This window comes from Neovison vison, chromosome 13 (assembly GCF_020171115.1).
Source record: "Neovison vison isolate M4711 chromosome 13, ASM_NN_V1, whole genome shotgun sequence".
NCBI classification, from domain to species: Eukaryota; Metazoa; Chordata; class Mammalia; order Carnivora; family Mustelidae; genus Neogale; species Neogale vison.
The window spans coordinates 10,125,376-10,130,320 of record NC_058103.1 but is presented as its reverse complement, the minus strand read 5'-3'; positions in this window follow the sequence as shown (position 1 = coordinate 10,130,320).

Below are 4,945 nucleotides of genomic sequence, written 5' to 3'. Positions count from 1 at the left end.
ATACCACATAATTGACTACTTCTTGACACACTGTTTTCCATTGTTCTAAAGTTGTTTCTTGCACATCATTGAGAAAGCAGCAACCCGGAGTCAGGCACCATATCGTGTTCCACCAGACCCACCTTATATCCTCCCCTCTGGCCCCATCACAGGGGCCCCATGCTGCGCTAAAAGCAGAGAAGGAAATGACGCATTAGGCAAACAGGTATAAATCCTTGCTCCACCTCTTATTAGCCACAGTTTCCATTTTCGGCTTAAATTCTAAACTTTAGACCAGGGGTCGGCAAAGGCACCCTGTGGAAGACCAAACAGCAGATATTTCCCGTTTTTGCCGGCCCTGTAGCTTCTGCTGCAACTGCTCAGCTCTGCCTCTACAGGGGAAAGCAACCGTAGACAAGACATAAATGAACCAGGCTCTGACTGTATTCTAATAAAACTTTATTGACAAAACAGGCAGGTGGCCAGATTAGCCCTAGGGCTGTAGTCAGCCAGCCCCGGTTCTGCAGGATTACTGGCGATAACCTTTAATCCCCTTACCACGCAGACCTCAGATCCGGGCTGTGAAATTGCACAACTCTGCCCCCAGCCCCAGCCCCCAGCCCCCTCTTCTCTTGGTTTTCAGCGTGGAACTTGCTCGGTTTGAAATGACAGCCTGTCTCCTTGGTGAGTGACTATCTTCTCCAATAGAACACCAACTCTAGGAGGGCACAGGCTCTCTCCCCAGCACCTGAACAGTACTGAGCAGACACTGCTGAGCAGACACTGGGCACCCTTTTCTTATCTGTGGGCTGAAAGGAGGCCGTCATTACTACCGTCATTACTACCATTTCGTTGAAGATCTTGAATAAGTGTATTGAGTATGCGTTCATGAGGATTGTTATACTGTGTTGATGTATTTCCCGTGATTAACCACTGACATTTGCAAAGCCCCAGGTAATTTTCATGTGTTGCAGGAAATGATAATGCTGTTCTGGGTATGAGGCGGCTGACGCATAAAGAGGACACCGCCTGCTGGCGACCAGGCTGAGATTCGAACCCAGACCTCCTGGCTGGTCCGTATCCACGAAGCCCAGCACGACAGAAAGAAAAGTGGACTTGGAATCCTAAGATCCAACCTTACTCAAATGGGTATGTCATCTCACTTTCTGCTAGTGGTGAGGACACCACCAGCTTCATGGGGACCTGGACAGGATGGATTTAACAGATGACAGAGGGGTTAGGCCCGACACAGGGCAGAAACTGTGAAAGTAGCCATTATGCAACCAGATGACGAGTCACCCCCTCTCCCCTGCCTCCTAAGGCTTAAAAGGGATTAGATAAGGACAAGGCCAGGAAAATGATCACAAAACTTGTCAAAGCCCAAATTAACCGAAGATTAATTTTTTTTTTCTTTACAACACCCTCTTGGGAGTTGTCAAAAAGTATCTCTTCTTTAAAGAAAGAAAAACTATACAGCTACATCTTCTATAAAGACAAAAATAAACCATAAAGACCTACAATTGTTTTTTTGAGAGTTTTAATGACAGTCCAGAAAAGGGTTAGGTTTTCAGTCACTCACATTCCTAGCAGAGACTAGTTAGCACAGAGGCCACACTGAAACAAAACCAGGAGGGTTTCACCACACCGAGGACAAAGGGATGGGGGTCTCCATTTTCACCCACGTGCCCTGGGAGTCCGAGAGCAAAAGCAGACATGAAATAGAAAAACAGAACGGAACCCCGGCCGAGGATGTGCCCCCACCTCGCTCCTGGCGTCCTGCACCCACCGAAGCGGGGGGCACCCTCTTTGAAGGTTCCAAGCGTGGCTGGGGTGATGTTTGGGACAGCAGGGGACATCCACCAGCACACACAACTTTCCATCCCTGTCCACGTTAGTAGAAAGCGATTCACTCGGTTTCAGATTTAAATATTTATTCCTCAAATACAAAACAATGTCGAACACGCGCATCCCCTCATGTCCCAGCCATCTGGCCCCGGAGTCAGAACATCTTCAGATGAAACCACCAGCTGGGATTCCGACTTCACAGAGTTCTGAGTCTCCCTCGCAGAGGGGGACTTTCCAAGCGCTTTGGGCCTCCCTGTTTCTTGGAGAAGGGGCATTTCTCCTTTTCTGATGCCATGGTTAGCACTTTGAGGATTTTCAAAGGAGGATTAGGCATACTCCATCTGGAAAGGCAGCGTCTCTAGGCCTTTGCCGGGCAGTGTCACTAATTTGCTTGGGACACGATTAAAGTGGACACAGTCACGGTGAGGCCGGCCAATGTGAGTCAGACTGCGGTGGGGCCCCGAGGCTGGCCTGCACGTCAGTAGCTGCTACCTAGCTGGCCCCAGCCGTCCCTACCCACAAGCTCCCCCTCTCCAGAGGGACGGCCCCACCAGGAGGTCAAGTCTCTGGGCAGCTCCGTGGCCACGTGCAGGGCAGCCACCTGGGACACTGCACCTGTGATACGCCACTTTCTCACGGCAGGCTGCTGGACATGATGGGTTTGCTTTCCTCTGAAAATTTCTTACTTTTAAGTATTTCTGTCTCCGCCCCATCCTCCCCCCTCCCCAACACACACACACACAAACACATTTTTTTAAACAAGTTACCATGTGTTCTGAGCATTGGGAGCACGGCAAATAGTCCGAAGGAAAGAATGTTCCCGCCAGGGAAAGGAGCTCAGCCTCCCTCCATCTGACAAAGGGAATCTGTCTCCTTAACCTGCTGGCAGTTTTCTGTGGTCAGGAGCCTCCCGGATAATGCAGAGGCCGGGAGCATTCCCAGGGCTCCGCGTTCTAGGGCCCGCAGATCAGGAAAGAAAGGATATGGACACTTCTGAACTGTGTCCATCACAGCTAAAATTCTCTCACTAACGACAGCTTCCATAAATCAGCTCAGGTTGAGGGAGGGAGGCTGCAAACGCTCGGCAAAACGCAGCTCACCCGACTGAACCCAGTCATTCGCTTTGGTCAGCGGACTCTAGAGGGCCTCGGAATTAGGAAAACAGAAGGCAGGAGTGGAACGAATCCCGGGGAAGCGAGGAGGGTTTGGGAGAGGGATTCTTAAGATGGCTCTTCATGGAGGCTTCCCAGGGCTGGACACTTGAGAACAAATGAGGGCTGCTGGAATCCAAAAATTATAGACCCACTTAAAAATACCGCAACACGCTGTAATTCATCCTGTTGTCCCACGGGTCTTTTGGACTGCGAAAAGACAATCATTCTTCCCCACTCCGCCCCACCCCCAGATTTAAAACCAAGCCAGCGGTCCTCTGCATTGTCACACGGCTCTAGGGATGAGCCTTGGGGACACACCATGTGTCCCCAACGAGAAGCCTCTGCAACCAAAAGACCCAGCTGGCTCCATCTCTTAGAACTTTCAAGGAGCTCTGCCCCGGCAGCCGTCTTCCATTTTCATTTTACTTTTGAGAAACTCCAAGGTCATTTCATAAAACTTGGAAATGGAATCCAAACCCATGCCAAAGTCTCTCCTTCACCCTGTATCTCTTCGTCTTAACCTCTTAGGGAGAACGCAACCTATCACACTTACCAGATGCTTCCCTGGCTTAAACCCATGGTGGTCACGGTTAATGTCATTACAGTCTGTGTCTTGCAGTCACGCATGAACTCCTACACCAGCGACAATTAAAAACCAAGGGGCATTCCTCCGTTCCTAATTCCAACCTATTCACGGAGGGCATTATCCCGCCAACCTGAAGGTGTTCTTCAAAGCACACAATAATAAATGTGTCAGACACTCTGCTCGGTTCTCAGGCGGTTCTTCTAATCCTCAACCGCAGCCCACTGAGCAGGTGAGGAAGGAACCTCTCCCAGGTCACAGGATACGCACATGGCCTCATCCAGATGCACGCTTGTACCCGTCACCCAGCCACCCCCTCGCCACCCTGCCATCACCATCGCCCTTGGAGGACTGGAATTCCATCTTCCTCAAGGGAGAGGTTTCCATCTGCAGTTTACCATGAAGAAGGTCAAGTCGACTTGGGGAACCTGACCGGGGATCTCTGGCTGGGAGTCTTGACGCCTGAACGATTTTACTTGCGTCACTTAAAACCCCGTACAAGTCACCAAGATCACCGCACCCTACCTCCCAGTCTCCAGCTGCTCCCCCACACACATACACAAAGAAACGGAAGAGAAATCTACCAGCTTCCATCTCACATGTACCCATTAAAATGACGTCCTTCACACGAGGCTTAAGAGCTCACAGTTCTCAAGTCAGTACAAGACGATTTGATACAAGAACGGTCACTGAAATACACACTCCAGGGGTTCGGTTTGTAAAACAACGGTTTCCAGGCCCTTTTGCCCCACCTGGCATGCACACAGTTCATGGCAACGATGAGAGCGTACCCGCTCTGCAGCATACCCAGAACCACGAGCAGCCCGTCTCTTATGCCACACACTCCCCTCTCCGTACTTGTCAGCTGCCGGCAGCCAGGGCCCTTCTTGACCCAGGCGACCTGTGGCAGCTGGAAGCCATTACCTCATACCTTGTTATCACCCCAAGAGGTGTGTGGGAGAGTCTGCTCAGGTCTGGGGCTTTCAGGACCTGCCCCGCCATTTACTATATGTTCCAGGCAAGGCATGTCATCGATCTGAGCCTCTACTTGCCATCTGCAAAATGGGCTGCCAATTCTCTCCTCCAGAGGGCCAGGATGTATTGGGGGGGGTGCTCCACGGTGGAAAGTGTGACTCCTCGGAGTGGCTATGATTGCCATCATTCTTCTTTGCCACATCTTTCTGGCACTTTAGGGCAGATTAATCCTATGTTCCCCAGAGACAAGTACACTCACTCCCATAATCATCTGCTGTTGGGGAACTTTTATACACAGCTGCCTCCCCACCAAAAAAAAAAGGTTCTCTGTTCAGTGAGGCAGCCTGGTTTACAGAGATCTTAAAAGCCTTGTCCCTTGAAGAGGACAGTTCTCATTTTGGTCCCTTGT